Source organism: Electrophorus electricus, chromosome 10 (assembly GCF_041902795.1).
Source record: "Electrophorus electricus isolate QZ-2024a chromosome 10, ASM4190279v1, whole genome shotgun sequence".
NCBI lineage: Eukaryota > Metazoa > Chordata > Actinopteri > Gymnotiformes > Gymnotidae > Electrophorus > Electrophorus electricus.
Genome location: NC_137506.1, coordinates 22,738,277 through 22,750,687, shown reverse-complemented (window position 1 = coordinate 22,750,687; position 12,411 = coordinate 22,738,277). Strand labels below are relative to the sequence as shown.

General features: G+C 37.5%; 1 protein-coding gene across 2 annotated transcripts in view; it reads left to right on the top strand.

Moving 5' to 3' along the window:
• The first annotated feature begins 5,985 nt into the window (after positions 1-5,985).
• Positions 5,986-12,411, top strand: part of ctbp2a (C-terminal binding protein 2a) — a 36,648-nt gene continuing 30,222 nt past the window's right edge. Inside the window, exons 1-3 of one of the 2 annotated variants that reach the window (XM_081721579.1) lie at positions 5,986-6,400; positions 8,920-9,021; positions 10,822-10,860. The gene's annotated coding sequence lies outside the window, so the exon portion shown is untranslated. The remainder of the gene's footprint in view (positions 6,401-8,919; positions 9,022-10,821; positions 10,861-12,411) is intronic. The other variant, XM_027011906.3, reaches the window with a different exon arrangement.

Genomic DNA, 12,411 nt, shown 5'->3' with positions numbered 1-12,411 from the left:
TCCTCGTCACATCCGGCTCGAGATTATTTACACGAGTCAAAATAAAAGTACGTCAAATAAGCCATACATTTGTTTAACGATCAAATGTTTCAAAAAAAAAGAGAATGGCTTATTTAGAACAGGACCCTGTTTTAGGTATTTATGTATTTTGTTTTTATCCTTTCATTGAGTTATTAAGTATGTTAAATTTCGATCACTATGTAAAAACTGTTCTAATTATGGAACACTTTACATTAGTTTCTCAGTCTTTCTGATTCTAGAAGATGGTTATGTTTTTTTATTATGTTTTACAAAAACAAAAGTGAAACCCCAACTGTTTTAACGTATACCACAAAAACTACGGGTGTGAAAAACTTTATAGAAATCTGTTTAATTTTACCTCATCTAAACTCCATTAAATGTCAGTGTATTATTATTATTATTATTATTATTATTATTATTATTATTATTATTATTATTATTATTATTATTATTATTATGCTGTTGTCATTATAGTAATTCCATATGAATTTGAAGTGCTATGTGTCATTTTACAACATACCCACTAGAGGACGCTGAAATACACCGTTCCACTCTTGTATGCTATTAGGTTTTTACAGTCATTTTCACACTTGTCTCAATACCATGTCTAGTTTTTCAGAACACGTAACACATTCATCATATCATTAGACTATGATAATTAAATTGTCTATACTTTTGCATTGCTTTGATACGGCATTTGATACGGATGGTGATTTGATAAGGTATTTAATCACCATTTTTTTTTCCAAAATCCGTGAATACCTCTCAGTGTCAGCAAATTTTGCAGACTTGCACATTTTACAGTTAACAGACTGTTAAAAACCCCAAATTCTGATCACTGTGGATGTAAATATGTTGCATTTTGAGAAGCAAATGAAAATATAGGTTACACTTGAAATATGTAAAACAGATTACTCTAATTTTAGCAGAAAAAGTATTCACTATGTAGATGTAGTTGTCACTGAAGAGATTTTTCCACTATTACTGCAATACGTATAGTGCTGAAACACCTGGGTGTCATTCCAGCTAATGACCTACCCAGGTGTTTATTGTTTGTGCCCTGTTACCGTGTTGATGAAAATCTATGATCAGCTGAGGGGCAGGATGGATGGACCAGGCCAACAGTAGGTTCTGATGCTGATAGGAAGAAAAGTATGTGTGAATTACTGTATATAGTGAAAATATTGATTTAGAGTTACAGTACTGTATTTTTTATTGATTTTGATATGATTGTCTTTTCTCAACCACAGTATATTTAGTTTTTTGTGTTTCTTTATCATATATTGTTTTATATTATACCGTAAATATTGTTATTCTGGTTTATATATATATATATATATATATATATATATATATATATATATATATATATATATATATAATTCCCCACTCATCCTCCATGCTGTCTTTTTCCTTCAAGCTTGGGTCTTCTACCTGGGAGCTTGAGAGTGCTGCGCAGTATCGTAGCCATTCCCAGGACTGCACTCTTCTGAACTGAGATCTCAGATGTTGTTTCTGGTAGCTGTTGGAGCTGTTCTCCCAGTTTGGGGGTTATGTGCAAAATAATAGCAGTCTAACATCACTAATGCATTTACTTACTGATTTTGGCAGAAAAGATAATACAACATGGGGAAAAAAATTCATGACTAGGTGTAGCTGAGTAATGGGCAACCAACAGAATCAACAGTCATGACAGCTGCTAATTGGGTGTAATTGACTCATTTAATGAAAGGGGCATGTTCAAGTTAATAGCAGTGTGGAGTTCAATTAGTGAGGTCATTCATTCTATAAAGAAACAGGTGTCAATTATGACCCTTATTTAAAAAAGGAGGGCAGCAAATGTTGTACCTGCTGGTTTTAGCCCCTTGCTCAGTGAGTAAAATGGATCGTTCTAGACATTATACCGAAGGAGAAAGAACTTTTGATCAAGAAGTTGATTGGAGATGGGAAAACATATAAAGAAGTGCAGAAAATAATTGGTTGCTCAGCTAAAATGATCTCAAATGCTTTAAAATGGCAAACAAAACCCGAAACACGTGGTAGGAAAAGAAATACTACCATCTGCTTAGATCATAAAATAACAAGAATGGCAAATAAGCATCCAATGATCAGCTCCAGGGAAATCAAAGAATATCTTTAGTCACCTGTGAGTACTGCAACAATCAGAAGACACCTACATGAAGCCAAACTATTTGCAAGAAACCCTCGTAAAGTACCATTGCTGAAAACTAGACGTGTTGAAAAGTTTAATTTGCCAAAGAACACATTGACTGGCCTAAAGAGAAGTGGCGCAACATTCTATGGACAGACGAGAGCAAGATTCTTCTTATTGGGTTTAAAGGCCACAGACAGTTTGTGAGACAACCCATAGCACACTGAAATCAAGCCACAGTACACTGTGAAGACTGTTTCTCATACTTTGGAGTCGGATCCATTTATCACATACCAGGCACCATGGACCAGTTTGAATATATCAAAATACTGGAAGAGGTCAGGCTAAAGAAGAAATGCCCTTGAAATGGGTGTTTCAGCAGGACAACGATCCCAAACACACCAGCAAGCCGGCAACATCCTGGTTCCAGACCAACAAGATTGATCTTAAGAAGTGGCCAGCCCAATCCCCAGACCTCAATCCAATTGAGAATTTGTGGAGTGACATAAAAAATGCTGTTTTTGATGCAAAACCCAAGAATGCAAAAGAACTGTGGAATGTAGTCCAGTCAGCTTGGGCTGGGATATCTGTTTGCAGGTGTCAGATGTTAATTGACTCCATGCCACACAGATGTAAAGCAGTTATCAGAAATAAAGGTTATACCACTAAATATTACTCCAGTGATCAACAGAAAAGCTAAATCTGTAAACAACTTTGTTTATGCTGTAAATATTCGATTTTGTAAATGAAAATGGAGACACAGCTTTTTTTTTTAACAGCCCATTATTATTTTTTCTTCATTTTCAGTTTACAAATTGACATTTTGTTCATGTTTTCTTTTGAAATTGAATGTGCAGTGCTCCCAGTGCCTTTGTGTATATGGAAATGAATGCTATTATGAGGATTGAGCTTTTTCTAAGTTGTTTTAAACACACTGCTATTATTTTGCACATAACTGTATACACTGCCTGCCAAAAAAAGTCACCACCTGGATTTAACTAAGCAAATAGGTAAGAGCCTCCCATTGGATAATTACTGCATGGGTGATTATGTTTCAGCTGGCAACAAGTTATTTAACCCTAACTGATGCAGTGAGTAACTTCTCATTTGTTAAACAACCATGTCAAAAGACACATCCTGTGGTTGTGGAAAAGCTTTTAATCTGTTTCAGAAAGGTCAAGTTATTGGCATGCATCAAGCCGAGAAAACATCTAAGGAGATTACTGAAACTATTAAAATCAGGTTAAGAACTGTCCAACGCATTATTAAAGGACAGTGGGGAAACATCATCTTCGAGGAAGGAACGTAGTATGAAAAAAATCTTGAAAGGTTGTGATCGGCGATCATTTAAACGTGTGGTAAAATCAAATCGTAGGAAAACAACAGTAGAACTCAGAGATATGTTTAATAGTGAATGTAAGAGCATTTCCACATGCACAATGTGAAGGGAACTCAAGGGATTGGGACTAAACAGCTGTGTAACCTTAAGAAGCCACTTGTCAGTGAGGCTAACCAGCAAAAATGGCTTCAATTTGCTAGGGAGCATAAAGATTGGACTCTGGAGCAATGGAAGAAGATCATGTGGTCTGATGAGTACAGATTTACCCTGTTCCAGAGTGATGGGCGCATCAGGGTAAGAAGAGAGGCGGCTGAAGTGATGCACCCATCATGCCTAGTGCCTACCGTACAAGCCTGTCAGGGCAGTGGTATGATCTGGGGTTGCTGCAGTTGGTCAGGTCTAGGTTCAGCAAAGTTATGTGCCCAAAGAATGAGGTCACCTGACTACCTGAATATACTGAATGACCACGTTATTCCATCAATGGATTTTTTTCTTCCCTGATGGCACGGGCATATTCCAAGATGACAATGCCAGGATTCATCAGACTCAGATTGTGAAAGAGTGGTTCAGGGAGCATGAGACATCATTTTCACACTTGGATTGGCCACCACAGAGTCTAGACCTGAACCCCATTGAGAATCTTTCGGATGTGCTGGAGAAGACTTTGCGCAGTGGTCCAAATCTCCCATCAATAATACAAGATCTTGGGGAAAAATTAATGCAACTTTGGACAGAAATAAATGTTGTGACATTGCAGAAGCTTGTGGAAACGATGTCACAGCAAATGCATGCCGTAATCAGAGCTAAAGGCAGTCCAACAAAATATCAGAGTGTGTATGTATGTATGTATGTATGTATGTATGTATATATATATATATATATATATATATATATATATATATATATATATATATATATTGTGTGTGTGTGTGTGTGTGTGTGTGTGAAAGGGAAACATATTATGTGTATTTTGCGATGTTACAAGTTGTTTGCATTTTGAACTTTATTGTATATTGAATAACAAAGCAGTTATAGTTACAGCAGCCTGAGTCACTTTTGGATGAAATATGAAGTGTTTTGCTTGTTGAAGTGCATTTTGCACCAAAGGTTACCTGATGTGCTAAGGTGTTTCAAAAGCACACTGAGTTAAGAGTTCTGAAGACGTGGACACGGTATTGAGACAAGTGTGAAAAGGATCATAAAATACTGTGAAACATGTTTCAACATAATGAACATGATGTTGTCACGAAATGCGTCAGTCCATTTTTAAAAATCCTTCTAGTTAGTAAATGATAAATTGGTAGCTCAGTGGCTAAGGTGCTCCACTAGTAATCTGATTGTTGTCAGTTCAATCCCTGCCACTGTTGGGCACCTTAACCCTCAATTGTTCAAGTTGTATTCAGTCATATCTGTAAATTGCTTTGGATAAATGCATCTGGTAAAATTAATTATTTTGAAATAATTTGATGTAAAATTGTATTATGATGTAAAACACTGTAATCTAGTAATGTGTTTTGATATAAAATACAAAAAAAAAAGAAGCATTTTCAGCCAGTTATAGAAAGTGGATTACAGTCCATCTTACTAGTGAAGAAAGCAGACATTTAAGATACTGTGATGTACTGTTGCAGGTTATGTGTGTGTCTGTGTACAATGGAGTACTTGCTAAGTTTAATTTATCTTCAGTTTCTGTCAAAGCTTCACATTCCTTTCATTAATCTTCAAGCAACCCAAGCAATTTAAAAGGTTTTAATGCGGAAAGATTTGCTAGGATAATGTGAAATCAGAATCCTGCAATGCTGGAGTCCTGGAGTCCTCATATTTAGCATTTTGCCTTCTCAGTATAACTCGCATTAAGCTATTCTTTAAAAAAAAAAAATAATAATTAAAAAAAAAATCGACACATTATATGAAAGTTCGTGCTTCTAAACAGGTTCTGTGTTACCTGTCTAAACTCATGTATTACCTATCTAAGCTCAAGTGTTATTTACTGTACATTTGTAAGATGATGGAATTAATGCTTTGAAGGCTGACAATACTATCTATCCCCGAGTGGTCATTAAATGGTTTGTTGAACATTAAATTCGTGTCATTTTCTCAAACGGCATTTCGCCCTTAGGCAACAAACCTTAACCAAACTGAAGACAATATACACCGCAGGATTCAGAGGAGTCACCGATATTTCATCACCATCCACAAACGACATGGAATTCATCATGAGATAAATTACACAAGCCTCTCGAACTCTAAAGGACAACATTTAGACAAAACCGCTCTTTCAGCGGCAGCTTTCTAATAACCGATAAGGAATAACGTGAATAAAATAGATCATATTTAAGACGAGCATTCCTTCACGCAAACTTGCGAAAAACAGCCAAGAGCAGTCGGATGTATTGTCAGGCTGACGGAGAGGCTGGGGTAGGCGCCAGGCAAGCTGCCTAGCCCTCCGTGGTCGGCAGTGACCACCCAGCTGGAGGTTGGCGGAGGGACCGCAGCCAAATGGAATCTTTAACTCCGCCTCTTTCAAAACCATAAAGAGAAAAAAAAAAACCATCAGAAACATTTACCTCGATCCCCGAAACTGGAGATCAAGAAATACTCCGAATTATAGCCTCGCAACGAGGTGCATCAAAACTACTGGCTACTAAAGCTGACTAGAGCAAAAAAAAAAAAAAAAAAAAAGCAGATAAATCTTAGTCATACAGTCCGTGTGGGGCAATTATCATCCCATGTTTTTCGTACCCAGTGGAAGTTTTAGGATAATTCCCCAGGTTAGTGTAACCTAGAAGACAGAAGGCGCTTTCGCAGTAGGCGGACTATTATTAAGGTATATATTCGAACCTATTCGAAGCCGTCGTCTGGCCAGTGAGAAGGCATCACTGAGTAAGGTAAGATCAACTTGGCGTTTGTAGTAGCCTACTCGTTTAAACTACAGTGACGGAATAGCGGCTGGTGCAGCGAAGTATGCCCATTCTTGTGTAGTCTACTCTGCGCCATGGAGGCAAGGAGATCGGGAGCTATACGGGGTTCGGGGTCATCTAGGCTCTTTGCGTATCTGTGTCAAATAAATTCACACATCTATATGTAAACCAACAGTTTCGATGATCAAGTCGGTGAGTCTGAAAAAAGAAATTATTAAGTGGAAACGTATGACGATTGTCCAGTTAAACGCCAAAGCCGCAAAGCCGACAGGTTAAATTTGGCTAAGAGTGATGCAGAGCCCCGAGGCGCTAGTGGCGCGCCGTGATTCCTAAAGCCGTTTGTGACAACACAACTTTTGGTGCACTAACTATATACATTTGGTGTTTGATAACGTTCACTTTTTTGAAGAATGAGTTTTACAGAACCTCAAAAAAAAAAAAAAAAAAAAAAAAAAAAAAAATATATATATATATATATATATATATATATATATATATATATATATATATATATATATATATATATATATATATATATATATAAAAGAATTTGCAGGTAAATCACTTCTTATTGTAGCACAAAGCATGGAGGAGTTTTTTCAAGTGTTGTAGGCCTGTTGTGTGGGTGGAAGCACGTTCCTACAAAGGAAGCGTGTAGAAATGTTCTGTTCATTCACCTGCTGTTTTAATAATAATAAAATGCCTACACACAGAGGGATTTTTGCATCCTTTTGCATTTTTTTTTTCTGTAAAGAGTGCTCAGGTTTTTAGTACATAATGGACAAATTTAATTGTTTTTAAAGATTCATTTGTCAAATAACCAGGAGTAATTACCATGGCACTTCTGAAGAATATAGTGAAAAGGGGGGAAGCAGCCTCTGTTGAATATACTAAATCGGCACTTGTGCATTCAGTTAAACAGGTTAATTTTTGAACTTAAATGTGATTATATTACCCAGAATTGTGGAAAGAACGCCCATATATAACATACTATTAAAGATTACAATTAATGTGGAACTAATGTCTACAATTCAGTGTAGCTCATTGGAAAACAGCATAGATTAGATTCACACAGCACAGAGAGTATCCTGTTCCTTGAATGTTAGGTATGTGTACTGTTCTAAGCCATTATGTGTCCACTGTAGCATGTTAAAGGGGAATTATAGGTAACCTGGATTCTGATCACCTAACCCCCCATCCCAGTCTCGTATTTGAATCACACACTGAATCCCAGCAGCTTTGCAGACAAATGGGGATGGAAGTGAATTATCATTCAGACAGGAAAATTCAAACAACCACCTATTTATGATTTATTACTACTTTCATCATTTATGACTTCTAAAAACATTTATGATATCAAACTCTCAGACTCTAATTTGAAGACTTTTTAAAATGCATTGCTTTGTTCAAGTGTATGTCTCTGTGTGCTTTTTTAAGACTGCCCACCCATGTAATGTATATCCCTGTTATAGGTGTAATTGCTTGAATTGTTCAGCAGTGCATACTGGGTTGGTTTTTCCAAACCCCATTATGTGGTAGTGATTATGACCTTGAACAATCTCTCCAACATAATATAATGATAATTATACTGCAGAGGATTATGGGAAGTGCCACCCTATCTAGTTACACTTTACAAGGTAGTTTAACTATTCTGGTGACTAACAAATTCAAACCACATGACATTTCCATAAACACTTCTTCTATGTACATTTTTCATTTACAGTCCTATTTCAGAATGTGGGTCTGGCTATATAATGTCCCAGGCTGGGTGTCTCCTCACCTTTCATGGGTGACATTGAAAGTACAGACATAAAGTGCATTAAATGAGGAATGTGTGTGTGTGTGTGTGTGTGTGTGTGTGTGTGTGTGTGTGTGTGTGTGTGTGTATGTTCTGTGATGTGCTTCATGTATAGTAGAATGCAGGTAAGTGAGCAGAGCAGACTTTCATCAGTTTTAAGGCTGCAGCGTTTATTTGGCACTGGCGCTGGATTCCAGTAGTGTAACTCGCTGAACCCTGTTCTGTTCTTAAAGTTCAAACGCCCCTTTATCTCTGTACTCTGCATGCACTCAAATATTTCTGCAGTGATGTTTTTTTTTTAAATTAGCATGAGTTTCAGCAGACTGTGGATTTTACAGGATCTTGACTTATACTGCAATTATGAGCATTGGTAATTTGTCTAATTTCTAATAACATACTTAGTGCATGTCCTCTTCTGTATTCTCTAGTGTAATATGCTGAGGTCTTTTCAAAGACAAGAGTTAGGAATTCAAAGTGAAATATTGCCCAATGGAGAGATAATTGGTATGAAATTACAACTTGGCAACTGGCCCAAAAAGGAAACATTCAGCCCCAGTGCCATTCATAACCCTGTGAAAATGTTTGAAAATCGAATCTGATTTTCATCACTGAGCTTGGAATGTAAGGAGTCTGGAGTTATTCAGTTGAAATATCTCTCTGATAATCTCTCTCTCTTACATATACACAGACACACATGCACACACACAGAGGAGAAGAGGAAATGAGAGCCAACAGACCACTCTGTGTAAGGGACAGATGGACATGCTTGGTGTCATGTTGGCCCTGTTCAGTAAGTAGGCAATGTGAAACACTGAGTGAACCGCAGGAGGTGCAGGATAAAGCCACATGTTGTCTGAACCTCATGATAAGGCTATCATTATGTCCTGATCTTTCATCCCTGCTGCCAGTCTCTTAGAGCTTGTGTCTAAGATGATGGTTTTCATTACACTTGGAACAAGTGTGAACTCAGTCACACTCCTGTTAAGTATTGCTGAGGTGCACAATCCCTACCACTGGGATGTAGGTTTGAATCCAAGTTGTCACCCCCACCCCGGGATGATTGGATAACTGCGTCCTAAACAGAAGTGTTAGGTGTTCATCTCTAGATGCGTGGAGAAGTACTTGAAAAGATCCAGAATCAAGTTTAATGCACAGTGAAGGAGCGCTGTGAGTGTGTGTGTTGTGTAAGGATCCCACTGGCCTGATATGTCTTCTGCTAAAAGGGAGCTCCAGAATATTGAGACGTAAAACATAGAAAATTGGGGGGGGGGGAGCTACAAATGGAGCAAGGTTTTTTAAACAATTTATGCTACCACATCATTATGCAGATGGTTGAGTTTATATCATAAATACTCAGCTCTGATCCTGAAACTCTGATCCAGAGTTTAGTTCTAGCCTAATCCAGTTGATCAAGTTTTGAATGGTGCAGTCTGTTGGATTGGAACTTAACTTTGCAGGGCACGAATCCTACATGTCTGGAGTTTGGAATCTCTGGTTTATAGTGTGTGCACAATTATTAGGCAAGTTGTTTTTTTGCGGATTCATTTTATTATTGAACAACTACAGTGCTCTTGGCCAATCCAAAATGTTGATAAACCTCAAACCTGAATATTTAAGAATGTGAAATTGAGGTTTTAGCTTTCTTAAGAGAATTATCTATGTGTGCATAATTATTGGGCAACTATTACTGTGCAGAATTGTTATGCAACTAAATGAAAAACAGAAATTTTCCCCACCTCACTTGTTTATTTTGATGTTAAAGTGAGAATAATAAACAACTTGCAGTTATTGTTGCAATTGTGGAATATGACAACAGTGGAGCATAATGTGTTCTTGGATGCTTCATGTTTGAGTCTTCTCAAAACTTTGGCAGTTAATTTGTGTGTTTTTTTCTCAACATATTTCTTGCGACCCTGTTGACTATTTGCAACAAAATGTTTGTTGGTTCTGTAATCACACCCCAATATCTTAGGAATTTTAAGAGTGCTGCATCCCTCTGAAAGACTTTTTACAATTTTTGACTTTTCAGAGTCAGTTAAATCTCTTTTTTGGCCCATTTTGCCTGAGGTAAAGAAGCTGCCTAATACTTATGCACACCTTGATACAGCGTGTTGATCTCCTTAGGCCACACCCTCCCTCATTACACAAATACACATCACCTGATATGCTTAAATCCAATAAGCATTCAAGGGTATAGAGCTCGGAATTGGAAAATATGCATAAAAATGATAATATGGTCAAAATACTCTGTTGCCTAATAATTGTGCACAGTGTAGATATTGAAAAGCCAAGCTGAGTTCAAAATGTCACCAGGAGGTTACAGAGAAAAGAAAACAGCAGCTAGAGAAAGGAGTATTGGGTGGGCTTGTTTAGTCTTGGTTTAGGGTTTGAAGGTAGACCTGCTCTCATTTAGACTCTTAAATTATGTAACAGCAAATATTTCCCAGAAGGTCATACTGATGTTGTGCAGCATTTATAATAAACACACTTTTAACACATTATTATCCTGCATGTACATGCAATATAAGAATATAAGTGTGTGGAGGAACCCTGTGTTACATGTTTCAAGCTTTCTTTCTTTTTTTTTTAGATTTTGAGACTACTTTTCCCTGCAACGTTAAAGCAAAAGGTCAGTTTTTGTGAAGTAATCACCTCATTAATATGTATTAGTCTCACAGAAACAGTGGTATTTTCCAAGCTTCTCTCCGTTGCTGTGAAAGGTGAATTAGTCACTCTCGGCCTCCAGACTGGGAGGTGTCTGAGCTACTGAGCTGGGCGGGGCTCACTGACATTTGTGTCTCTTCCCTTGACATACTGAAGAAGGTGGGAGAGCCCGCCGCAGGTTTTTATTGCCAGTGGCATTTCTGAGGTCCCAGGATAAAGCCCGTTGTAAGATTTATGCATGCAGTGATTTTCCCCAGCAGACTGTGAGCTCTGACACAGAAAAGGATCTGCATATTTAACATAGCAAAGAAATGCTGAGCTCTTTCAAAATGTCAAGCACCTAAAAACATGATCTGTAGCAACAAAACTGTTTAAGAATCCACAGTCATTTGGGGAATATGTGTGACATAGTGTATCATTTGAAGAATATTGAACTACGCCACTCCTTTTCATGAAAGCTGTATAATAATAAACTCCTAACAAAGTAGCAAGGCTGAGTGTGGCAGCAAAGGCCTTTAGCCCCAGGAAGTGCGCACTCAAACATCTCATTCACAGAATATCTCTCGTACACACACAGTCACAGGTGCAGGCAAATCAAAGTAGCAGGTTGGTGAATGAGGCAGCTGAAATTCACACACTGCTGCAGAGAGCACTTTAAAACACAGAGATAGCTTTGAAGTGGATACAGGTGATCTCTTTGTGTTGTGTCCTGTGAAAAGCTGTTGCGCCCGCCCCCGCTTTGGAATATACAAACAACACTAATAGCATTTGTATTCTAAGATATAATCTCAAAATATCATCACTTAGCATCACCTTAATACTTGCAACAGTTTCTAGTAGTTCAATAACATTTGTGTAGACAGACAATAAGACTTTAATGAGCATATCCTTTATTTGATGTCATTGATATTTATTGTCTCTCTGGGCTAAAGGGAGTTTTTGTTAAAGTTTATTTAAAAACAGATGTATTAATACTTATTGTCTCTCAGTCTGGGCTAATGTGAAATTGTATTAAAATGTATTTTAAAACAGGTGTATTAATACTTATTGTCTCTTAGTTTGGATTGATGTGAAAAAAAAGATATTTTATTAAAGTTTATTTAAAAACAGCTTTTGCTGAAGAGTAAAAGATGAGTGTGTGCTCCTTTGGTGTGTTTGTGTATATCTGTCTGCTAGGGTGAGTGTGTGCTCTTTCCTTGATTTCCTTCACATCTGATGCCAGTTTGGATTCTCATGGCACAGTTCCTGACAGACGGGCATATGTTTTCCCAAAAAAAAGGATTAGGTAGATTAGATTAGTGTTAGTGTTAGATTGGAGCATCCTGGGCAGGACTAAGAGCTCCGGGCTGGGTTGTCCCAGGCTGAGTGCCCTGGGTTATGGTGTCCAGGGCTGGGAGTCCTGAGCTGCAAATTAGTGTGTTATCAAGTTGAGAATAGGAGCAGAGTTAGAGAGTTTGGATGTCTCACACACTGCCTTCTGTGTTACATGCACGGCTGAATGTATGTGTCTATCTAT